We start from the raw sequence: 26,848 nt of genomic DNA, 5'->3' as shown, positions 1-26,848 counted from the left end.
CCTTGCCTTTTGTGTTCAACAGTTGTCCAAAGAGAACCCCTGATAGCCAGGTAGAGTCATCTCTCTCTATCTCGTATTTTTGAGCATAAATGGATTGAGCATAAATGGTACATGCTAGGCTGGCTTCAGCATGTAGTGTTGGTGGTACAGTGCCTGGCTATCTGGGGTTCTCTTTGGACAACTGTTGAACACAAAAGGCAAGGCCATGCCTGGCTACAAATCCTTAAGCAGTGGCTGGATGGTGTAATGGTTAAGGGCTCTGCCTCTGACACAGGAGACCAGGGTTTGAATCTCGGCTCTGTCTGCTCAGTAAGCCAACACTTATTCAGTAGGAGACCTTAGGCAAGTCTTCCTAACACTGCTACTGCTTATAGAGTTTGCCCTAGTGGCTGCAGCTCTGGTGCTTTGAGTCCGCCAGGAGAAAAGCATGCTATAAATGTTATTTGTTTTGTGTCTTGGATTGAGCAGAAATGGTACATGCTAGGCTAGGTTCAGTTAGTAGTGTTGGCGGTACAGCGGTTAAGGTACTTGCCCACCACACAGTGAGACCTGGGTTCAATTCCCAGCCACGGTATGTAAGCTGGCTTTTGAAATACTATAATTCTCTGGCAGATGAGACCCTCCTCCCTCCATTAGGAGGTAGAAGGTAGGAAGGAGAAGAGCAGGCCTGTAATTGAAATTGACCTTAAAATAGGGGTTTATGTGAAATCTAGATTTCTGCCTGGGACTTTTGATGCGTATTTCACTCAATCATGTCTGCCTCCAGGTATTAGATCCTTTGAAACATGTTTTCTATTTTTTTTCCAGCCGGTAGAATTTTTTCTATTTTTCAAAGTTCGCCTCTCCATTGAAGTCTATTGCGGTTCGCAAACTTTTTCGTGAACCAAACCTTTCGCGGAGGTTCGCGAACAAGGTTCGTGAACTGAAAATCGGAGGTTCGGCCCATCTCTATTGTGGGCCTCTCTGAGGACAGTCAGGGACATGACTATGTACTCTGTAAACTGTTGTAGAACATGTCAGTGCTTTATAAATACATAATAATAATTTAGTAAGACCATAACCAGGGGTCTCAAACTCAATTTACCTGGGGGCCGCAGGAGGCAAAGTCAGGATGAGGCTGGGCCGCATAAGGGATTTCACAATTAGCAGCTCCCGCATCCTCACCGTCCCTTGCATTGATTTTTATTTCAAATTCAAATTCACACTGAAGCGAACTATTTTGCCTATTTTACCTTATGGTTCACTTCAGTGCTCCCATTATAAGTAATCCGCCGTGTCCCCGTCGCAAAACAAGGGCTGCAGAGCCCCCAAATCGCCCAAGAGGCAATCCGCCGGCATTTCCTGGAAGGGGCAGAGCTTTCAGCTTCAGTTCTGCCCCTCTTGACATCAATCGTGGCGCATCGCCGCCTCTGCCCATCCCTCTCACTCTTCCTTCACAGAGAGGGGCGGAGAGAGGTGGCTATCCGTGCGGCGATTGACGTCAGAAGGGGCAGAGCTGAAAGCTCTGCCCCTTCCAGGAAATGCCAGCGGATTGCCCCACGGGCGATTTGGGGGCTCTGCAGCCCTTGTTTAGCGGCGGGGATGCGGCGGATTACTTGGGAGCACTGAAGCGAACTATAAGAAAGCTTTTGCCGGCGCGGGCCACAAAATTTTGTATCGAGGGCCACAAATGGCCCGCGGGCCGTGAGTTTGAGACCCCTGCCATAGACCTTGACTATCGTAGGATTAGATTGGAAGCTCCTCAGATGATAGTCAGTGACATGACTATGACCTTTACATTTACTCATGTAAGCGGCTGCAATGAACTAGGAAACCATGGCGGTGACTAAGCAATTAGAGATGGCTCGAACCTCCGATTCTCAGTTCGCGAACCTTGAACGCGAACTTCTGCAAAAGTTCAGTTTGCGCAAACTTTCGCGAACTGCAATAGACTTCAATGGAGATGCGAACTTTTAAAACTAGAAACATTTACAGTATGCTGGCCACAAAAGTGATGGAAACGATGTTTCAAGGGTTCTAACACCTGGAGGGGGCATGGCAAAGTGAGATATATGCCAAAAGTCCCGGGGAGAACTCAGGATTTGACGCACAGCAGCGTTTTAAGGGCAGAAATTACATTGCATGCTAATTTGGAAGCCTAAAATGCTTTAAAACATCTTGCATGTGTATACACCAATCAGGTAGTGTAATTAGTGTACTGCTTCACACTGACATACCAACTCACTGTGTAACGCACCGCAAACAGCTGTTTGTGTAGTGATGGCCGTGCTGGACTGTTGTGCACCATGGCGAGAGTACAGGCAAGCCCATATGGTCGGGATGAGGTAGAGGAGGAAGATATGTCACGGTTCTGTGCGGGAGCTGAGGAAGATGAGGTGTTCTGTGTTAAATAGTCAACTATGTCCTGACAATCTTGGGGGTTGATGCAGCGTTGCCAACCCAATTTCTATTTTTTCCTGGACAAAATGGTCAAAAAATCGGACAGGACAGGGGGCGGAGTCAGGGGTGGAGTCAGTAGCGGGCTTTTTAGGGAACTTCTTGTGAATTTTGGGAGGAAATAAGCAGATGACTACTGCATAAGGCTCATGTGAAACAGCTCTCCTGAACTGAGTAGCATTGTTTGCCCATTCAAGAAACCTGATGTCAGTGCTATGTAAATTCATAATAACACTATGGTAAGACATTGGGCTATGACTGTGGTAGGATTAGATTGTGAGCTCCTCTGACTACAGTCAGTGACAGGACTATGTACTCTAAAGTGTTGCAGAAGATGACAGTGCAGAAGCCCCGGGTATGTAAAAGCCAGCTAAAGTTATCACCCCACCTGGGATTACATTTAAAAGGTACCTGAGATAGGAAAAAAAAATCATATACATACCTGGGGCTTCCTCCAACACCCTCCAGGATGGTTTCCTCTGCTGCCTCATCGTCCACAATTAGTGCCAGAAAGTCCTCCAGTCAACATAGGTGCAGTCCGGCCACGCATGTGCAGAACACCCCAGACCTGAGGCTCTCCTGGGGCAATTGTGGACAATGCAGGGTGGCGGAGGACAGCAAGGGAGTGATCAGCCTGGAGGGGACTGCTAAAAAGTTCATCTAGCAATTCAGTGCCTGCAAATACAGGGTTAATGACTTTGCATTCAAAACAATATTAGCTATGTGGTATTTACATTCATTTGAAAGCCAGAAGCAGGCTGTGCTGTGAGTGAAAGTGTGCAGGGATCAAAGCCAACAGGGATGATAACAATCTGCTACAGCTGAATAGGTTTTGCCTCTCACCCTTCTCCTCCCAGCCTGAAGTGTCAGCCTGCTTTGTCCTCACCGCAGGCGGGGTCCGTCTGAGGGGCACACTGTGATTACCAGCATCTTTCTGCGGAATCACAAGGGTAGCAGCAGCAACAAGAATCCTCCTCCTCACCCAGTCATCCTGCGTGCACATCTCTTTGAAAACCGCGGGCTACGTAGCCTGTCCCTCCCCCCCACAGTGACGTCGCACTGCTGACTCCCACCCACTCAACACTGATTGGGCCACACTCATCCCAGGAAGTCTTGTGTATTCCCTGCCAGGCAACTGCAGTACTGTAGCCGAATCTACTACGTGACTGCCTGGAGAGAAAAAGAGTCCCTGACACTTCAGCGGCATCCCTGCAACTAAACATCCGATGCGGCTGGGCTGCTCCTGCTTCCCGACCCGACCTAAGCGCCGCCACTGTTAAAAATTGCTCTGTTTGGACGGACGCCTGACAGCAAGTACGGACAGGAACGGACAGATGATTTTGGGGAGCATTTGTATGGACTCTCCGTATTTATACGGATGCTTGGCAACCCTGGGTTGATGGCACGTGCCTTCTTAACACTGTACTTTGTCCAGGGCCGCACAAAATCATGACAGCATGACCTCGAACAGACCTGCCGGGTGGCCTGCCTCTGCCTGTTTTGCCCATATTGGGGGGGTGAAGTGAAAGGTATGCACTGACTTGACTAATACAATGTGCAGTCACACAGGTGCAGTGAACAGGTATGCAGTGACTAGTATTACAAATGTGCAATTGTCACACACACAAGTACCATGAACAGGTGCAGTGACTGGTATATAACACTGTATGCGGTCACGTAGGTAGGTGCACTGAATAGGTATGCAGTGATTGGTATTACAAATGTGCAGCTGTCACACACACGGGTACCATGAACAGGTAGTCACTGAATGTGCTGGGCCTGGCAGTGGCACAGTAGGAATTAGCAAGGGGCCAAGGGCCAGCTGTGACTGACTGACAGGGCTATATATGCAAGTGTCTGTGGGACACATACAAAAAAAAATAGATCACAAGAACAACATTAGCTCTCAAAAGAGCTGTTTAGCATTGCTTTTTATCAATAAGTATCAGCAAGGAGCAAGCTAACAAGCCTAACAAATAAGTAACTAAGCTTTCCCTAATGTCTCTGCAGCAAGATCTCCCTTCTCTAATTACTGCAGCCACACGAGTGAGGGAAATCACCGACGCTGCCTGCCTTTTATAAGGGGGGGCTCCAGGGGGGAGTGTAGCCTAATTGGCTACCATGTGTCTGCTGACTGTGATGTAGAGGGTCAAAGTTGACCCTAATGATGTAGTATAGGGGGTGGGTCAAACTCGCATATAGTTTGCGTTTGATCGTGATCGTGAACCACCGAAGTTCGCGTTCGCATGCGAACCGTCCGGGCCATCTCTACAAGCAATCTGGGATGTATGCTAGTAACACCAAGCATTATCTAAAGCAGCAGTTCTCAATCTTTTCAGCGAGTGAACCTCTTTGTGGGTCATTCCCAAGCCAATATACCCCCGTTTTTTTTTGTAAGCTAAAAGCGTATTTTGCGCAGTAAATGTTCTAAAACGGAAGGTGTGTGTATGTATATATATATATATATATATATATATATATATATATATATATATATATATATATATATACATATATATATATATATATATATATATATATATATACCCATGTTTTTTTTTTTTTTGCACAAATGCAGTACAAACTACACATAATTATACAGAATTTGACCCCGAAATACACATAATTGGCAGCAGTTTACCCTGGAATACACATAACTGGCAGCATTTTACCTCCGCCCCCCTCCCTCCAAAAAATACTCATAATTAGGCAGCGGTTTCTACCAAAATACACATAATGTGGCAGCGCTTACCCCAAAATACACATAATTAGGCAGGATTTACCCACAAATAAAAATAATGTTTCAGCTTTTCCCTTGAAGTACACATCATTAGGCAGCAGTTTCTCCCTAACTATGAATAAAGTGTCAGCTTTTTCCCAAAATACATATTCTTAGGCAGTTTCCCCCCCAAAAAAGCATACTAGGGCAGAATTTCCCTTAAAATACACATAATAGGGTAGTGTTTCCCTTGAAATGTGCATAGCACGGTAGCGTGTCCCCAAAATGCACATACTTGGGTAGCATTGCCCCCAAAATACAGATAGTTAGGTATTATTTTCCTATATAAATATCACATAAGGCAGCATTTCCCCAATAAAGCATAAGAGGCAGAATTTCCCTCAAGCTAGGACCCCTAATATCCCTGGTGTCAGTGGTGGCACCTGACAGGTGACTCCTCTCCAGTCCTCCAACACTGCTCCCCGATCTTGATTGCAGCAGCTACAGCTGTAAACCTTCTGTGCTATGCTGACAGGCAGTGCAGGGCTACAGGAAAATGGTGGCTGGAGCCCAGCACTGGAGACATAAATAGACTCCAGTGCTGGGCTTTGGGCGCCATTATCTCATAGCCCGTCTGCTGGACAGCCATCGAGAATCCTTCAGCCCCTGTACCAACCCTACCTCAGGTTATCTTCGGGGGCACTGTATATCACCCCTGTTCACTATTTACTAGCTCTGAGGCGACTAGAGGCCAGTGCTGCTCATCAGGATTCCGGATATCCGGGTAGACTTTTTAGGCCTATCCGACCGGATCCGGATTCCGGATAGCTGTTCCAGTATCCGGATAGCTATCTGCAGATAGTTGGCTGGGCTATGCGGATATCCACGGATATCCGCGGATATCTGGACCATTGAAATACTGTATGAGGTCCAGGACGTCATGGGAGCCAATCAGAGGGCTCCCAGCAGAAGCACCAGCAACCAATTACAGAGGGGAACCCTGGCCAGCCCCACCTGACCTCATTGAGCCGATCAGAGGCCTCCCAGCCTAAGCCCTGGCATTCAATCACAGAAAGGAACACTGGCCAGCCCCCCTTGTATAATAAGGAGGGCTGCCATGATGAGACAGATCGTCCTGGCTTGCTGAATGCTTCCTGAGAGACATGCTCCTGCTCCAGTGCTGGTGCCCTACAAAGGGCTGTCCGCAGTTATAAACCTAAGCTGTTCAGTGATTAACCCCTTCACTATCACTACAGTGTTCCTAAATCATTCATTCATTGGCTTGATTGATGTCATAAATGTGACATTTAGAGTGTGTGTTTCTAGCCTAGGAAGGGCTTTACACAGTGATAAGCTGTTCAGTGATTAACTCCTTCACTATCACTACAGTAAAATTAAATCATTCATTTGCTTAATTGATGTCATAAATGTGACATTTAGAGTGTGTGCTGCAGTGCTGCTGCAGCTGCTATGTGTTTGTGTGTGTGCTGTGCACACACCAGGCCAGCTGCTGCCTGCCACGTGCAAACACGTGCAAAGTGCAAAGTGCTTTGCACGTGCAAACACGTGCAAAGTGCAAACACATGCAAACACGTGCAAAGTGAAAACACGTGCAAAGTACAAACATGTGCAAACATGTGCAAGGTGAAAACACGTGCAAAGTGCAAACACGTGCAAAGTGCAAACACGTGCAAAGTGCAAACATGTGCAAACAGGTGCAAACACGTGCAAAGTGCAAACACGTGCGCACATGTGCAAACACGTGCAAAGTGCAAACACGTGCAAAGTGCAAACACGTTTGCACGTATTTGCACGTGTTTGCACATTTTTGCACGTGTTTGCACATTTTTGCACGTGCTGGCACTTCACACTTTGCACTTTGCACTTTGCACGTGGCACTTTGCACGTGTTTGCACGTGTTTGCACTCTACACGTGTTTGCACTTTTCACGTGTTTGCATGTATTTGCACGTGTTTTCACATTTTTGCACGTGTTTGCACGTGTTTGCACGTGTTGGCACTTCGCACTTTGCCCTTGGCATTTTGCACATGCCACTTTGCACTTGGCACTCTGCACAAGGTACTTTGCACTTTGCACGTGTTTGCACGTGTTTGCACTTTGCACGTGTTTGCACGTGTTTGCACATATTTGCACGTGTTTGCACGTATTTGCACGTGTTTGCATATTTTTGCATGTGTTTGCACGTGTTGGCACTTCGCACTTGGCATTTTGCACATGGCACTTTGCACTTGGCACTTTGCATTTGGCACTTGGCCCTTTGCATGTGGCACTTGGCCCTTTGCACTTGAAACTTGGCCCTTTGCATTTGGCACGTGGCCCTTTGCATTTGGCACTTGGCCCTTTGCACTTGGCACTTTGCATTTGGCACTTGGCCCTTTGCATTTGGCACTTGGCCCTTTGCACGTTAGCCCTTTGCATTTGGCACTTGGCCCTTTGCACTTGGCACTTTGCATTTGGCACTTGGCCCTTTGCACTTGGCACTTGGCCCTTTGCATTTGGCACTTGGCCCTTTGCACTTGGCCCTTTGCACTTTGCCCTTTGCATTTGGCACTTGGCCCTTTGCACTTGGCACTTTGCATTTGGCACTTGGTCTTTTGCATTTGGCACTTGGCCCTTTGCACTTTGCCAGCCATTTTTTAAAAAAAAAAAAATTTTTTTGGGGGGGGGGGTATTTTAAGTCCCCACATCATCAATTAGTGTCCCCTTTCAAAAATAATGATGCTACATTGACCCTTAAAAACATTTTTAAAGCAATTTAAAGGGCACTTCCGTTTTTTTGATCCAGATATCCGAATCCGGCCGGATGGTGGGGTCGGATATTCGACCCAGATTCGGTTTGCAAAATTTTTGATCCAGATATCCGACCCGGATCGGATATCTTGGTATCTGGATCCGAATTAGTTCCAGATAGTGAAAAGCGGTATCCGAGCAGCACTGCTAGAGGCAATGGCCACACTCCACTTGTGTGCCAACCCTCACCTCAGGTTATATCTGGAGTCACTCATCACTGTGAGTTGACACTCTGTCACAGGCTTAATGGCTCTGTCTGCCACTCAGTTGTCCAGCTTCTCCTGGATCTCCAGTACTCGAGTACTATTCACTCTCTCATAGTCCGAAGTGGTGTTTCCAATTTTCTGAAGAACTAGAAGCTGAACAGAAAGTTGGTAGCTAGAAAAACAGGTCTGAGGGAGTTTAGAAACAGCCAGGATAAGATTTTAGCCTTGGAATTTTAGGAACCAGGTGTCTGCAAAAGAAAAAATCCCACCTGGTTTGTCACTTTGGCAATATAGAGAGATAGTCAAGGTTTTTGAGTCCTTTGACTATCACAATATGGGGAGGGGGGGGGGGGTTGCCACCTTCCAATTCATAACATGACTACTCCAGAGCCAAATTTTTGATCTGCAGTCCTGGTCACTTATATTGTTTCTCAAAGAAAACCACACCTGGGTGGAGTATTTTTTTAGGTCCAGATTGTCAATAGGATATTGGCCCACTATGGCTGAGAAAATGTTTTTTGGGTTTTTTTACAATATCCTCACAGTGTAACAGACAATAGAGATGTAGGTAGGTACATTAAACCTTAGGTTCTACACATGTGGTACATGTACACCAGGGGGTACTTCTGTTTGTTCCAGGTGGTACTCAGGCTTGATATACAGTACTTAACTAAGAAACCCAATTGAGAGTATTAGAAAATTATCAATCACAATACCAATCTAGTATTGTAGCTAATTAAAAGCAATAGTAAATTCTTGGAAATTGAGAACAAATTACCATATAATACTATGATTAAATCTATCTTTGTCAAGGGATATATTAACCACTTTAGTACCAGTGGTCTCTGACCCCTTAAGGACCAGAGACCACTGGTACAGAAACACAGAATCCCAGCGATCGCCGCACATACCCACCACAACCGCCATCACTGCCGCACGTCGGGAACCTGGGCCACCCACTCTGCCATCTCTATGAGTTCCTGTGAGTCAGTCAGGAGCTGCTTTCATTGACCCTGACCCTGTCTTTAAATGTAAGCCAATGGGAGTTGCTTACATTGAAAGACAGGGCCAGGAGCCAATGAAATCGGCTCCTGACAGGCAGGAGACAGGCAGAGCGAGTGAGCTGCAGTGTGAGATGGCGGGGATTCAGTGGCAAGATCAGCGGGAGCGATGAAACCGGCGGATGCGTGCAGTGGCGGTGAGTTGAAATCTATGCCCTGTCAGCCAAATAGCCATCAAAACGGCATATATTTCAACTACAGCGGTCCTTAACCTGCTGGGCGTTCTGATTATTTGCGGCGCACGGCCGCGGGACGTTTTTTTCACCTAATTTTTTTTTCATGTAGCTAGCCTAGCGCTAGCTACATGATTCCCCCCCGATTGCCCCCGGCGCATATTCCCAACAGGAAATCCCGTTCTGAACGGGATTTCCTGTATGGGCTTCTCCGCGATGGCGTCATCGACGTCGTGACGTCAGGGCGAGTCCCGATCCACCCTATAGCGCAGCCTGGTGGTGATTGGCCAGGCTACGCAAGGGGTCTGCGGGGGGGGGGGCCCTCTTTCAATGCGGGTAGCGGCGGATCGGCGGCGATCGGAACAAACACGCAGCTAGCAAAGTGCTAGCTGCGTGTTTAAAAAAAAAATTGTCCAAATCGGCCCACCAGGGCCTGAGCGGTGCCCTGCGGCGTTACGGGACGAACTGAGATCGTCCGTAACGCCCAGGAGGTTAAGTAGTTAAATAATCTGTACTATGTTGGGGTGGTGAGCACATGCTTTCAAAAAGAATACATACCAGTAAAATGTTGAGAAACACTAAATTAGACAGTATAATTAGTAGTGTAATGATATATGATAGTCCAGTAACGGGGACACTTGACACATTTCTTTCTCTTTTTTAACAAACGCTACCCTATTGGTAATGTGCTCGTGTTAAGATGACCTGGAACTTTTTTACAGTTTTGTCACACAATTTTGTACATAGTCAGTCAGTCACCAATATAATCACTAGCCTTGAGTAGAGTATATTTGCAATGTGTGTATATATGTTGTGTGAATATTATACAATGGGTCTGATTCAAATGTACCTCACCTGCGTACCCATATCATGCTTTGTACCTCACCTGTGGCCCACTTCATGCTTTGTACCTCACCTGTGGCCCATGTCCTGTTTTGTACCACACCTGTGGCCCACTTCATGCTTTGTACCTCACCTGTGGGCCATGTCATGCTTTGTATGTCACTTGTGGCCCATGTCATGCTTTGTACCTTACATGTGGCCCACTTCATGCTTTGTACCTCACCTGTGGCTTACTTCATGCTTTGTACATCACCTGTGGCCCATGTCATGCTTTTTACCTCACCTTTGGCCCACCTAATGCTTTGTACCTCACCTGTGGCCCACTTCATGCTTTGTACCTCACCTGTAGCCCATGTCCTGCTTTGTACCTCACCTGTGGCCCACTTCTTCCTTTGTACCTCACCTGTGGCCCATGTCATGCTTTGTACCTTCCCTGTGGCCCACTTCATGCTTTGTACCTCACCTGTGGCCCACTTCATGCTTTTTACCTAACCTGTGGCCCACTTCATGCTTTTTACCTCACCTGTGGCCCATGTCATGTTTTGCACATCACCTGTGGTCCATGTAATGCTTTGTACGTCACCTGTGGCCCATGTCCTGCTTTGTACCTCGCCTGTGGCTCACTTCATGCTTTGTACCTCACCTGTGGCCCACTTCATGCTTTGTACCTCACCTGTGGACCACTTCATGCTTTGTACCTCACCTGTGACCCATGTCATGCTTTGTATGTCACCTGTGGCCCATGTCATGCTTTGTACCTCACCTGTGGCCCACTTCATGCTTTGTACCTCACTTTTGGCCCACGTCATGCTTCGTAAGTACCTGTGGCCTATGTTTTTTATAACTATCTCCATATGTGAACCTATGGTGTAATTTCAAAGATAAGAATGTAGAAAGTACCTTCCAATGACCTAGAGCTCAACTATAAGGACTATGACCTATGTATTTAATCTATGGTATAATATAACTTTGTTTATCTATGCTTTGTGCCTATTTTTTAAAAAAATCTTTCCTTCTTTCCGAGTAAAACTGTTAAAGAAGAAATGGAGACTTCCGGTTCCGGCGCCTGGATGTAAGCAGCGGCGAGTGAGAGCTCCGCAGATCGCGTTGCCCCAAACCAGCCCACACCGCAGCTAAAGTGCCCCCACACCTCTAATCCTGCGGTGGCTAGAGAGAGGACGCTCACCCACTCCATTTGACATCCACCATGGATCGCTACGTAATGCGATCCGGCCGCAAGAGAAACCCCGAAGGCGGGGAGGAAGATGAAGGCAAGATGGCGCCTGGCAGCTCTCCTTCGCACGCTGACAGCGGAGAAGGCTCACCAGTCTGGGAGAATGATCAGCTGCAAGAGGACTCTGAAGCTGGGGATGACCTACAAACGGGAGGTGAGCGGTCGCCACATATAGTAGACTATAAATTAATAGCGGCTGAGGTAGTCAAGACCCTTAAACCAGAGCTCCACTCAGCAATACAGGCAGCGCTTGACCGCTCCCTCCGCTACATACAGAGACAGATCCAAAAGCATGACACCAGGCTTGATCAGGCAGAGACCCGAATCCAAAGCTTAGAAGACTTTCAAGCCACTACAGAAACTAAAGCAAAAGAGCAAGCAGAGGAAAATAAGCAACTGCGCGCCAAACTGCAAGACCTGGAGAACAGATCTAGACGTAATAACTTAAGAATGGTGGGTCTCCCTGAGTCACTGCAAGCACAGACCCTGCATGAATTCGCAGCATCGTCCCTACCAAAGCTGTTGGGGCTGAAAAAGGGCTACAAAGTGGAAAGGGCTCACAGAGTGGGTCCTCCACGTAACGCCAACGACAAACGACCCCCACGCATGGTTATGACACGGTATCTGGACTTTGCCGACAAAACGGCCATACTCAGAGCATACAGAGCACTAGAGGGTCCACTTATCTTTCAAGGAGCTACAGTTCGTCTGTTTAATGATTACTCGGCAGAGATATCAAAACAACGACAGGAGTTCAACCCAGCTTGCGCAAAGTGCATCCATCTGAAGTTAAAATTTGCTCTCCAATACCCAGCTATACTATCTATAACGGATGAAGCTGAACAACAGCACATCTTTCGCTCACCCAAAGATGCCATGAAATTTCTTAACTCATACAAAGTCGCATCTCCTCCTCACGACCCAGACTGAATCAGCCGTGCAGCTAAGTTGATATGTTAAATCTTTTATGGGGGCACTGCACGCACAACATGGCTGTACAATAGACGGTTTGTTTAGAAGCACTAAGTTACCAAAATGGTTGAACTCATATGTCATAAAGTGTGCTATAATATCCTCTTTTATTAATCTTGGGGTGGGTTTGGGCGGGCAAATGGGGTTAACGCCATCTTGGAGACGGTAGGGAGATGAATCTGCTTCCAGGGAAGAAGTTATGTTGCAAAGTTTTGTTTTTTGGTTCATTTTACGCTATGGATCTGCAAAGCACACTCCATGATCCTCACAAATTTCTTGCGGCCCCAGCACGACATGCTCCATGATACATATCGTGGCTTGCTGGGAGCTGAACGTCATGACAGAAGTGTCAAGATGAGGGATCTTGGTCTGCAGCATAGTTGGGGGTTTAGGGGAGGGGGGGGGGGAGTTTTTGGTCAGCTCTTATCGTATGTGGTTTAACATGGTTGATTATTATGTGTGGACTCGCAGTTGGTACACCAGACCCGGGGGGTAATGGCTATTAGGATCACATCCTGGAATGTAAAAGGGCTCAGATCATCAGGAAAACGCTCGATAGTACTTAGACACCTAAAAAAACTGCACACAGAGATAGCTCTACTTCAGGAGACCCACCTCTCGCAGGAGCAATTTCTATATATGAAAAAATCATGGGTTGGCCAGGTTTATGGCTCACCGGCACAGAGGAGGAAATCTGGGGTATTAATCCTAATCCATAAAAATTTTCAGGGAGAAATTTTAGAATATAGCAATGATGGAGAAGGCAGATGGGTGAGGATCCGACTGCGAGTCCAATGTGAAGAATATGACATTATGAGTGTATACGCCCCCACGGTGGAAGACAGACAATTTTTTACAAGTCTCCTTACCAACACAATATCTACAAATCCAGTCAGGGTAATACAAGGGGGGGGACTTCAATTCACTGATGCATGTAAGAGAGGACAGGTCAGGCACAAATTCAATAAGCGCTTCCTCAAAGGCTAAATCAAAGATATTGTCTGATTACATCTCAGAGATACATTTGATGGAATGCTGGAGGATCCTTCACCCAGACGAGCCCCAGTACACGTTTTATTCACCCCCGCATGATGTCTGGTCCCGCTTGGATTACTTTTTTATAACCCCAACAATGCTGCACCAAATCGAATCACTTGATATCCTAGACCTTTTGATCTCTGATCACGCGCCAATACAATTAAGGCTAATCCCCATGCTACCGAGGGGAACAGACATCTTGTGGAAATTCCCAGCTTATCTCTATGAGGATGAGGGGTTTAAGGCGCTGCTTCAGCAGTGGTTCTGGGAATACCAAGAGAACAATGAAGAACATTCTCATAATATTGGATTGTACTGGGAGGCATCTAAACCAGTAATGAGGGGTAGGATAATCAGTTATGTGGCGGGGAGGAGGAAACAGTCCAACGCACAATACCTTGAATCGGTAGGACTTCTCCGGGAGGCGCATAAAGCATTCCTGAACACCCCATCCCCAGAAAATAAAATGACATGGTTGAGGGCCAGAGGCAACATGGATAACTGTCTGAAAAATAGGGATAGATATCTGAAAACCTATAAAAATCTATATTTCCATAAATTTGGAAACAAAATGGGCACAATGCTGGCACGTTTATCTAAGCCCCCCCACCAAAATGCTGTTATACCAGGTATCCGCACTGAGTCCGGCCAGATAACATATGATCCCAAAATAATAAACAACACCTTCAAAACTTACTATCAAAACCTCTACCAGGAGGGGGATTCCCAGACCAGACTCTCAACAGGTTATGAGAAGCTAGACAGTATGAATATTCCAAAACTAAATGAGGAAGAATTAGACTTTATAAATGCTGAAATTACAACAACAGAGGTACTAAACACAATAAAGCACCTGTCAAATCACAAAGCACCCGGCCCCGATGGCTTGTCCGTTGAATACTATAAAATGCTGAGGTCCGACCTGGCCCCCTTAATGACCCGATTATTCAATCATATTTTAGCAACAGGCACCTACCCAACATCATCCAATCTGGCATACATAAAGCTGTTACCCAAGCATGGGAAAGACCCCCTAGCCCCAGGCTCGTATCGCCCCATTTCTCTGATAAACGTGGACTCTAAAATTCTTTCCAAAATCATGGCAGATCGCCTGGAGGAGCTAATGCCTAAATTGGTGACCCCACACCAGTCAGGTTTTATCAGACAAAGGTCAGCGGTCTCCAATGTACGCAAGCTCCTCCTGGCGCAGGATTATGTCAAAGCCTATCCCAAATCCTGTAAAAACTACGCTGTGTTGTTGATTGACGCAGAAAAAGCTTTCGACAATGTTAAATGGAGCTGGCTAGACTCAGTGCTAAATAAAATGAATATCACAGGACGCATAAGAAATCTAATCAGAGCAATGCAAACTGATCCTTGTGCCCAGATATATACCCCTGGCTTTCTCTCCAAAAGATTTCAACTACAAAAAGGAACGCGACAGGGGTGTCCTCTATCCCCCCTGTTGTTTAACCTAGCTCTAGACCCCCTGGCACGCATCCTGGAAAAACAAATAAAAGGGATCAAAATAGGAGAGGTGGTACTGTCCCAGGCCCTCTTCGCAGATGATGTCTTGATTTTCCTGTCCGACCCCGCCACGCAGCTGAGCACGGTATTCTCCCTGATAAGTGAAATAGGGGGGGCTAGTGGGTTTAAAGCAAACATCTCTAAATGTGAGATCATGTATCTGTCAGATAAAGCTATGCCTCCTCCTCAGAATAACTGTCCAGTAAAAATATGCTCACAAATAAAGTACTTAGGCCTTAAATTTCATAAAAAACCTGATCTACTCTATTCCATCAACTACTCCCCCTTAATATCAGACATAAAGCGCCAACTGTTAAACTGGAGGAAATTGCCAATAAATATTATGGGACGTGCAGCTCTTATCAAAGGAGTTAGCTTTGGCCGCCTTTTATATCCTCTACAGACCCTCCCCATATTGATCAAACATACAGACATAAAAAATTTAGATGGGGCCTTCTCGGACTTCTTATGGGGTGGCCGGAAACACAGGATAGCGATACGCAAACTCCAAAAACCCAAAGACAAGGGAGGCCTCGCCTTGCCAGATGTAAGGAGTTACAACTTAGCATGCATGATAAGACACTCAAGAGATTGGATTAATGGTACCAGTATATACTCAAATTACTGCTTAGAGGCAGCGTTTGCAGAGCCCTGGTCACTTACGGGCCTATTACATAGTAAATTATCAGCTCTTCCTACCCGAGTGAAACAAAGCAAAATAATTTGCGATACGATTGCAACATGGAAGGAAGTGTGCAAGAGGTTTCAAGTTTCCTACTTGATCACAAAATACACACCCTTCTGGGGCCATCCTGGGTTTCCGGCAAGCCTATCTCATGGGGGCTTTTTGGAATGGGAAAAGAAGGGGCTAATTAGACTAGGACAATTAATAAATCTAAGGAATAAACGCTTATATACCTTTCCTGAAATAAGGCAAAAATTCTCCCTACCCCCTCACCACTTTTTATACTATGGACAAATAAGAGCCCACATTACTAGCAACTTAAAGAATCTCACCAACCTAGTGCAATTAAATGAGATTGGTACCTTCTTTTCCCCTCACCTCTCAAAGGTGTCACTATCCCAACTTCAATCCTCCCTTCAAAACAAGGATCTATTAAACCAAGCAAGGAAAGGGAACATAGACTTTGCAACTTGGAGCAAGGAGTTGGGTGATCCAGACATTGACAGCAAAATACTAGCAGGTTTGGGGGTCTATAGAAAAATAATGGTGGGGGAGACATGGAGGGAATCCCATATCAAGTTCATACATAGAGCAAAATATGCCTTTAATATGAAATATACAAACCCGCCCCAACATTACAAACCAAATTGCCCTAAGTGCCACTTACCTAACGCCAATCTATTTCATTGTATATGGTCTTGTCCACACATAGCAACTTTCTGGAGACGAGTGTTAGGCTATATTAACCATATGTGCAACGTCAGCTTAGATCTTGATCCGCTGTTGTTATTGTTTAATTATAGCATCATACATACCACAACAAGTTCTGAACCCAGACAACCTGCAAGCAGGGTTGGTCCTCTAGTGCATATGATCATCATTGCTTCCAGAAAAGTTATATTCAATAAATGGATCTATGCTTCCGTGCCTTCCATATGGGATGTCCAAGAGGAACTGACCCATCTCTTTGATCTCGATAAATTGGACGCTTTGATACATAAAGAAAAACGTACCAAACACTTTTTCAAAACTTGGAAGTCCTTTATTCTATCTACTCACTCCACGGTGGAAAAAGACAAATTAATGGAGAACTTTAAGTACACAGGGTGGTATTGTTCGGCTCAGCTGGGTGGCTCACTGGGCAGACTCGCGATCATCTCCAATAGCCACGCATAAACTCTGCTCGAGTCCCACACAGGAGTTCTTATGGACCCAAACTACATGACACTTAAATGTCTTACTATGTCTGATGGGAGCTAGACCAAAGGGAGGGGGGAGGGTTAGGGGAATCCAGGGGAATAGGGTTTTATTTTGGGCAAGTAACAGCATGATACCCATTGATAATGCACAGAGAATTTATATTGTAAATGTATCTTGTGTTGCCCGTTGGGAGCAGGAATGTTGTTACCTGCTGCCGTTGTATACTTTCTTAAAAAGCAAATAAAGTTTGTTTAAAAAAAAAAAAAAAGAAGAAATGGAAGTAAATTAGAGTTCGTTACGGCAAAAATCTGAAACATAGCCGGGAAAGTCGAAGTGGCCAGGTACCCAGTCATTACCGCTACAATCCCCTATTTGAACAACGGGCTTTTCTACAGAGTACACAGGAGAGGAGAAGGAACAAAAAATATAAAAAAATAAAAATCACCCATTTCTTATAGTCTGCAAGATAATACATATTTTTTCTTTATATTGCAGAACTAGTAGCAATGCAGTGGAAGATGAGGTACAGGAGGAGCAATGAGGAGGAGGAGTAGAAAGAAAATGGAGAAACTGAATAGGAGTAATTGGATTACAGTCAAACCCTCAGTACACAGTCCACTATCTGTTCCAAACCCTCAGCAAACCCAGGATCTCCCATCATACCTGCCCCTAGGAGGTACATCGCTCAAAAAATGTCCATCGCACTGAGCCTTCCCAACCTAACCTGGAAGTGGTATCTATGATACAAGATGTTGAGAAAAGTGTTGCAAAATACATGGAGCCAAAAGACAGTCTTGCCACATTTTTCAGGGCACTTCAAAAAGAGGCTAGAGAAGTCCCTTCAGAGAAACGGGAATATATGAAAAAAACCTTTTACACAAGTAATGCAGATGAAAAGTAGTTATGTGCCAACGTCTAGGGAGACTTGGTCTGGCCAAGCACCACAGGAAGCAGGGTTATTTTATTATGTTCCACCTTTGTCAAGCAGTTACACGCAGATGTTAAAGGGACTCCGAGCAGTGCAGAAACTATGGAAAGATGCATATCATTTTAAAGCTCTCTTTCTCCTCTTTCCAATGATATATAAACCGCTGCCCTACGCCTTTTAGTTTTCGCTATTTTCACGATTGAAATTGCCGCGGCTGCGATTTCAATCGCGAAAATAAAGAAAACTAAAAGGCGTAGGGCAACGATTTAGGTGTCGCCAGAAAGAGGAGAAAGACAGCTTTAAAATGATATCCATCTTTCCATAGTTGCATTGTATTACACAGGCCGACTTTTTCTGCTGAATGGAGCTGCTGACACTGGGGAAAGTGTCGTCCTGTGTAATACAAGTAACTATGGAAAGATGGATATCATTTTAAAGCTCTCTTTCTCCTCTTTCTGGCGACACCTAAATCGTCGCTCTACGCCTTTTAGTTTTCTTTATTTTCGCGATTGAAATCGCGGCCACGGCAATTTCAATCGCGAAAATAGCGAAAACTAAAAGGCGTAGGGCGGCGGTTTATATATCATTGGAAAGAGGAGAAAGAGAGCTTTAAAATGATATGCATCTTTCCATAGTTTCTGCACTGCTTGGAGTCCCTTTAAATCAATGTTAAACAAGCTGGTACCCATACAGTCAAAAGCAACCACAAAGTAGTTGTAACACACATGGTCAGGTCCCAGATCAGTCTACAATCCCAGTACATTCACCAGCATCAAGCAATGTCAGTTTAGAATCAAATACAGCAAAGGCTATATCTGCCTCACTACACATGACATTTAGGAGTTTTACTCCAATTATTGATCATGTATAATGTTACTGTGTTTACATTGTTTGCAACTGTATGTGGTGGAGATGGTCCATGGCTGGACCATCTGTGTGTGTCTTAGACAGGCTCTCTCCTCAGGCTGACCTCTACTGCCTGCAACTGTGGCCCATATGCAATTATTTTTACCTAGGTGATATTTTGATAATTTTTCAATAAAATGCCTTTGAAACCCTCAGCAAGCCAGAAAATACTCAAAATAATTTCGATAATACTTTTTCAACTACTTTTTTGGTACTTTTTCAATTGCAAAATGCTGAAAACCTATTTTAAAGAGAGCATTAAAAATTATCTCCTAGGAGAAAGGTCAGGAGAAAAAGTGAATTGCATATGGGTCTGTGTGTGCTACTGACTCCATGGCCCATATGCAATTAACTTTTTCTCCTGAGTTTTCTCCTAGAAGATCATTTTTCTTCTTTCGTTTTAAATAACTTTTCAGCACTTTGTAATTTTAGAAGTACCAAATAGTAAGTGAAAAAGAATTACAAAAAAATATTCTGAGTATTTTCTTGTATGTAAATGGTTGTAAGGCATTTTATTGATAAGGTGTGAAAATATCATGTAGAAGAAAACTTAGGAGAAAAAATGAATTGCATATGGGCCCATGTGTGGTTGTGGTGGAAACGGTCCATCCCCCCATGGCTGGACCATCTGTCTGTGTCTTGGACAGGATTTGCCTACCCCAGGGCTCAGACAGAGGATCCCCCATGAGGGGATGGACTTTCTCTGCAATAGCCACAGACCTCTCTGCTGTTTGTCCGGAGTTTTCTCCTAGGATTTGGAGATAATTTTTCATCTTCTATTGAAGTACTGTCCAGCACTTTTCAACTAAAAAAGTACCAAAAAGTAAATGAAAATGTACTATAAAAATAATTTTGAGTATTTTCTTGCTTTCTGGTGTCTTAAAAGGTATTTTATTAACAAGTTTAAAAATATCACCTAGGAGAAAACTCAGGAGAAAAAGTGAATTGCATATGGGCCTAGGGACCTTATGCAATTAACCTTTTCTCCTGAGTTTTCTCCTAGGAAATAATTTTTCATCTTCTATTTAGATTAACTTTTCAGCACTTTGCAATGGAAAAAGTACCACAAAGTAGGTGAAAAGTACTATCAAAATTATTTTGAGTATTTTTTTGCTTGTTGGTAATTTAAAAGGCATTTTATTGACAAGTTTGAAAATATCAACCAGGTGAAAAATGGCTCTATGTGTGGCTGTGGTGGAGATGGTGATGATGCTTTGCTTACCCCAAGGCACAGATAGAGAGTTCTCCATGAGGGAATGGATTTTCTCTGCAATGGCCACATACTTTTCTCCTCTCAGGCCCACCTCCACTGCCTGCAACTGTTTGTACTTCAAAATGATACTAAATGAAGTGATACACCATGTGTGTCTGTTGATAAGACACCAGGGGCCATATGCAATTACATTTTTCTCCTGAGTTTTCTCCTAGGTGATATTTTCAAAATTGTCAATAAAATGCCTTTTAAATGACTAGCAAGCAAGAAAATACTCAAAATAATTTTGATAGTACTTTCTCACCTACTTTTTAAAACTTTTTCAGTTGCAAAGTGTTGAAAAAGTATTTTAAACTGAAAATGAAAAATTATCTCCCAGGAGAAAACTCAGGAGAAAAAGTGAATTGCATATAGGCCCAGGGTCCGTATGCAATTCACTTTTTCTCTTGAGTTTTCTCATAGGAGATATTTTTTCATCTTCTATTTAAAATACATTCCAAGCACTTTTTAAATGTTAAAGTACTGAAAAGTAGGTGAACAATTACTATCAAAATTATTTTGAGTATTTTCTTGCTTTCTGGTGGCTTAAAAGGTATTTTTTTCTGGAAAGTTTAAAAATAAATATCACCTAGGAGACAACTCAGGAGAATAAGTTAATTGCATATGGGCGTATGTGTGGCTGTGGTGGAGATGATCCACAAATAAAGCCCCACATGAGGGAATGGACTTTCTCTGCAATGGTCATAAACTTTTGTCCTCTCATGCCCACCTCCACTGCCTGCAATTGTTTGTATTTCTAAATGTTAAGTGATACACTATATGTGTGTCTGTTGGTAAGACACCATAAGCCATATGCAATTCACTTTTTATCCTGACCTTTCTCCTAGGTGATATTTTTAAACCTGTCAATAAAATGCCTATTAAACCACCAGCAAGCAAAAAAATACTCGAAATAATTTAGTACCCTTTACCGACTTATTGATACTTTTATCCATTGCAAAGTACTAAAAAGTTATTTTAAAACAAAGACAATTTTTTTTCTCCTAGGAGAAAACTCTGGTGAAAAAGTGAATTGCATATGGCCCCATGTGTGGCTGTGGTGGAGATGGTCCATCCCTTCATGGTTGGACTGTCTGTCTGGGCCTTGAGGTGATGCTTTGCTGATCCCAAGGTACTGATAGAGTCCCCCATGAGTGGATGGACTTTCTCTCCACTGACCACAGACCAACACTACATGGTGTAATTTAAAGTAAAGTTTAATTTATTTTTTAATACTTTTATTTGCATAGAAAGTAAAACAAGAAAAGTTGAAGCTTTATAACTTGGTATAGTATATTTTGGAGTTAATATATGACATGAAAAGAAACACATATATATCCAGGCACATCACCTCTAGTTCTGACATTTAAATAAGTTATTAAGGAAAGGGAGGTGCTAAAGGGGGTGTGGCCAAAAAATTGCAAAAAAAAAATAAACAAAACAAACAAAAAAACAAAACAAATTAACCATTTGGTTATTTTTTTTCTTAATATATGTCATGGTAATGCAAATACCATTATTTTATATAATTTTATTTTTGAATAAATAAATAAATATACAAAACAAACTAAAATCGTTGTTTGTTGTCCTCACAAACACTGGCAGCTTATTTATACAATATGTCTTGCTTCCACTAGGTCCACTATACCCACATGTTTGTTCTTGTGGTTTTATGGGAACTTGCATGTGGGTGTTGCAGGGAACATTGGTTTAACCCCCCAACTCACAAAGAGTACTTCAGCACCAGAATATGGACTGGCATGCCATATTCTGTTGCTTCCACCAGGTATAGTGTGTGTTGTGTATGTATATATATATATATATATATATATATATATATATATATATATATATATATATATATATATATATATATATACACACAGTGGGATGCGAAAGTTTGGGCAACCTCGTGAATCGTCATGATTTTCCTGTATAAATAGTAGGTTGTTACGATAAAAAATGTCAGTTAAATTTATCATACAGGAGACACACACAGTGATATTTGAGAAGTGAAATAAGGTTTATTGGATTTACAGAAAGTGCGCAATAATTGTTTAACCACTTGAGGACTGTGGTGTTAACCCCCCTAGTGACCAGGCTATTTTTTACTAAAATGGCCACTGCAGCTTTAAGGCCAAGCTGCAGGGCTGCACAACGCAGCACACAAGTGATTCCCCCCTCCTTTTCTCCCCACCAACAGAGATTTCTGTTGGTGGGGTCTGATCTCTCCATAGATGTTTTTATATATTTACATATATATATATATATATATATATATATATATATATATATATATTTTTTTTTTTTAATAAATTTGGCTTTTTTTTTTTGTCCCGCTCTCTCCCTCCTTCCCTCTGCCAGCCAATCAACGTGATTGGCTGTCATAGGCTTCAGCCTATGACAGACGATCATTCCCCAGCCTATGAAGGGGACAGCCGTGTCACACGGCTGTCCCCAGTATAGCACTGCTGCAGATCGCAGCGCTGTACACTGGTATTAGATGGCGATCGCCGCTCGGAGACTGAAGGTGGGGTGGAGCTCCGCCCCCAAGCAGGAGATGCGCGCGCAGCCTGCGCGATCTCCTGCTTGCCCCATAGAAGACCGTTCACTTCAATCGGCGTAGAGCGGTCCTGGGCTGCCGCACTGCTCACTCCAATTGGCGTGGAGCAGTCAGCAAGTAGTTAAATAAAATTAGGCAGGTGCATAAAAAGAAATTAAATCAATATTTAGTAGATCCTCCTTTTGCAGAAATTACAACCTCTAAATGCTTCCTGTTAGTTCCAATGAGAGTCTGGATTTTGGTTGAAAGTATTTTGGACCATTCCTCTTTACAAAAAAGATGACCATTCCAGAATGTTGTACTTGTTCCTCTGCATGAATGCCTTGGTGGATTTTGAGCAGTGTTTAGGGTCGTTGTCTTGTTGAAAGATCCAGCCCCGGTGCAGCTTCAGCTTTGTCACTGATTCCTGGACATTGGTCTCCAGAATCTGCTGATACTGAGTGGAATCAATGCGTCCCTCAACTTTGACAAGATTCCCAGTCCCTGCACTGGCCACACAGCCCAACAGCATGATGGAATCACCACCATGTTTTACTGTAGGTAGCAGATGTTTTTCTTGGAATACTGTGTTCTTTTTCCTCCATGCATAACGACCCTTGTTATGCCCAAATAACTCGATTTTAGTTTCATCAGTCCACAGCATCTTATTCCAAAATGAAGCTGGCTTGTCCAAATGTGCTTTAGCATATCTCAAGCGGCTCTGTTTGTGCTGTGGGCGGAGAAAAGGCTTCCTCTGCATCACTCTCACATACAGCATATCCTTGTGTAAAGTGCATAGAATGGTTGAATGATGCACTGTGACTCCATCTGCAGCAAAATGATGTTGTAGTTCTTTGGTGCTGGTCTTTGGGTTGACTATGACTGTTCTCACCATTTGCCGCTTCTGTCTATCTGAGACTTTTCTTGATCTGCCACTTCAAACATTAACTTGAACTGAGCCTGTGGTCTTCCATTTCTTCAGTATGTTCCTAACTGTGGAAACAGACAGCAGAAATCTCTGAGACAGCTTTCTGTAGCCTTCCCCTACACCATGGTGGTGAACAATCTTTGTCTTCAGGTCATTTAAGAGTTGTTTTGAGACCCCCATGTTCAGAGAAATTAAAAGAGGACGTAAACTTACAATTGATGCCCTGAAATACTCTTTTTCATAATTGGATTCACCTGTGTATGTAGGTCAGGGGTCACTGAGCTTACCAAGCCAAATTGAGTTCCAATAATTAGTTCTAAAGGTTTTGGAATCAATAAAATGACACATTTATGCACCTGCCTAATTTTATTTAAACAATTATTGTGCACTTCCTGTAAATCCAATAAACTTAATTTCACCTTTCAAGTATTACTGTGTGTGTCTCCTGTATAATATATTTAACTGACATTTTTTATCGCAACAATCAACGATTTATACAGGAAAATCATGATGATTAACAAGGTTGCCCAAACCTTTGCATTCCACTGTACACACACACACACACACACACACACACACACACACACACACACACACACACACACACACACACACACACACACACACACACACACACACACACACACACACACACACACACACACACACACACACACACACACACACACACACACACACACACTATATATATATGTACATACACACACACACACATATACACACCACTAATACAAGTTGGGCTCTGGGCAAAGTTTCACCAGTACAGTAAGTACTAAAATAATTCCACTTCCTGCTGCGGGCACAAAACCAAGCCCGTTCCCTTTAAGTACACCCACTTCCTGTAAACACCAGCAAAAGCCCAAAAAACGCAACACTTCCAAATGCTATGCTCTGAGATCCATTAAAAGCCTTCAAAAGCTGGTAAAAGCTTAGCAGCAATTGCTGGCGTTCTTGGAAAAAAAATTCTGTACGTTTGGCAACGTTTGAACGCAGTGTTTGGCAAATGCTCGGAGGATGTCCGTGTGAACCAGCCCTAATATAGTAAGTTTGTGACACATCCACTGGACTTCTACACCAGCACTATGCAGAACCTGCACTTTCTTTTTCACACTATTTAGGGATAACCATTTGGGCTTCCATAGGTGGTTGCCATATTTATTTCTTTTTAAACAATACCAGTTGTCTGGCAGTCCTGCTGATTTTTCTGGCATCAGCAGTGTATGAATCACACACATGAAACAAGCATGTGGCTAATCCGGTCCATAGACCATGAACAAGCATGGAGATCAGGTGCTTTGACTAAAATGTGACTAGCTTAGATGCATACTTATTTCAGGTTCATGCAAGTAGATACTACCACTGCAGCCAAAGAGATCAGCAGGACTGATCAAGGCAACTTGTATTTTTTTCAAAATTAAATTTAACCACTTCCGGGTTTCGGGTGGTTTTGCTGATCTGTGCTGCGGGGGCTCTTCAGCCCGCAGCACAGATCAGATAGCCAGGGCGATCAGACGTCCTCCCTTTTTTCCCCACTAGGGGGATGTCCTGCTAGGGGGGGTCTGATCGCTGCCGGCTGTTTGCACTTGCGGCGGGGGGGGGGGGCTCTTTAAAGCCCCCTCCGCAGCCCTTTCTGGCCTCCTTCCCCTTCCCTCTCTCTCCCTCCCCCTGTGAGCGGCGCAGGACGGAAATCCGTCCTGCGCCGCCTCAGATAGGCTTCAGCCTATCAGATGCCGGCAATCCCTGGCCAATCAGAGGCCGGGGATCGCCGATCTCCTCTACGGCGCTGCTGCGCAGCAGTGCCGTATGTATGCAAACAGCGGGGAAGATCTTCCCCGCGTGTTTACATTTACCCTGCGAGCCGCGATCGGAGGCTCGCAGGGTGTTCACGGAGACACCCTCCGTGAGCTGACATGGAACGGTTTCCATGGAAACCACTTCAGGATTCAGGGGCGTACTTACGCGTACGCAGAATCCTGAAGTGGTTAAATTATATGGCAGCCACCATATGCCCCTCTCTTCAGGTTCAATTTAAAAGGTTATATATAATAAAAAGTTATACGAAATAAATGTACAAGCATGGGGGGAGGGGGGTTAATTAAAAGCTACCTATTAGTTGTCTCTTTTAATGGCTTGTAAACTTTTTAATTCATGTTTTTAAATCTCTTGTGAGTATAAGAAGCTTATACCTGCTCTTGCTTTCCTTGCAGCATGTGAGAATGGGGGTGCCCAGAGGAAACCAGACAAAACACGTGGAAAACATATAAATTCTTATTATTATGCATGCATCATGCATGAAAGAAAAAAAAGTCTTACAATGACGTTTGTGTAGGCTATCAACTTCATGTTGCAGTAACACCTGCACAGTCATAGAGCACATTTTTTTTGTCTCTTACATGAATATTTTGATCTTAGTTCACTGCTATACAATGTAGATATTGTTTTGAAGTACCCTGGTAGCAATATGAAAGTTTATCTTGATGAACTTAGTGACTAATAGTATTATATTTATCAAATACCTATTGAATGAATTAATTAAATGAACGTAAGGACAAAAAATCATAAGCTTACCTGTGTGTGTTAAATGCTTTCACTGCTGTCTCTAGGGAAAGCAATCACAGTTTGTAAGTACAGCTTTGGTTGCTAGCTCACGTTACTTTCATACATGCAAACTGGGTGGCGCCTCAGCAGCAGGACTGAACAGCTCAGTTTACAAAACAAGCACTCAGACTGTGTAGGATACAGTAAGGAAGCTGGGAAATAAAACATAATAGCCTGTTTTTTTCTTAGCATTATTGAGTGAACCCCTTTGTAAAGATATGGTGTTTACCAAGTACCAAATTTCTGTGGCTAAATCATCCCAAATCAAGAAAAATTAATTGATCTGATGCACAAGTCCCTGAAAGACTTAGTTCACCTCAAGAAAACCCGAGGGAAGGCAGGTTGAAAAATACAAAACATATTAAATTTAGGAACAACCGCCACTCTTCAGAACTTTATGTCAAAAATAGTTTATTGGTAGAAAAATATGTAACAAACACCCCTCTGATACACCCTAACCCCTAAAAACAACAAGGACACGGGCATCCATTTACAGGAGTACGCCTGGTACACACAATCTGACACTCAATCCACATACACTACAGATATAGATCGAATGATCTGTTATACTGCATGTGCCTGTGATTTGCTGAATTGAAACAGGAATATCTTTCCACATCAAACTTAGGACAGTCCTGATATTAACAGATATATTTCTGCTCTAAAGCCGCATCTACACGAGTAGATGCGGCCGCGATGCTCCTTATCAATCGAGCCGCTGATGCGGCTCGATTGATAAGATCCGACAGGACGGATCTTGCTTCCGCC

General features: G+C 43.8%; 1 protein-coding gene across 1 annotated transcript in view; it reads right to left on the bottom strand.

Moving 5' to 3' along the window:
- Nucleotides 1-26,091, bottom strand: part of LOC137507692 (uncharacterized) — a 342,997-nt gene extending 316,906 nt beyond the window's left edge. Inside the window, exon 1 of the mRNA XM_068233697.1 lies at nucleotides 26,051-26,091. The gene's annotated coding sequence lies outside the window, so the exon portion shown is untranslated. The remainder of the gene's footprint in view (nucleotides 1-26,050) is intronic.
- Between the last annotated feature and the right edge of the window lie 757 nt (nucleotides 26,092-26,848).

The sequence above is a fragment of the Hyperolius riggenbachi genome, chromosome 1 (genome assembly GCF_040937935.1).
Source record: "Hyperolius riggenbachi isolate aHypRig1 chromosome 1, aHypRig1.pri, whole genome shotgun sequence".
Taxonomy (NCBI): domain Eukaryota; kingdom Metazoa; phylum Chordata; class Amphibia; order Anura; family Hyperoliidae; genus Hyperolius; species Hyperolius riggenbachi.
This window is presented reverse-complemented; position numbering and strand designations above follow the sequence as displayed.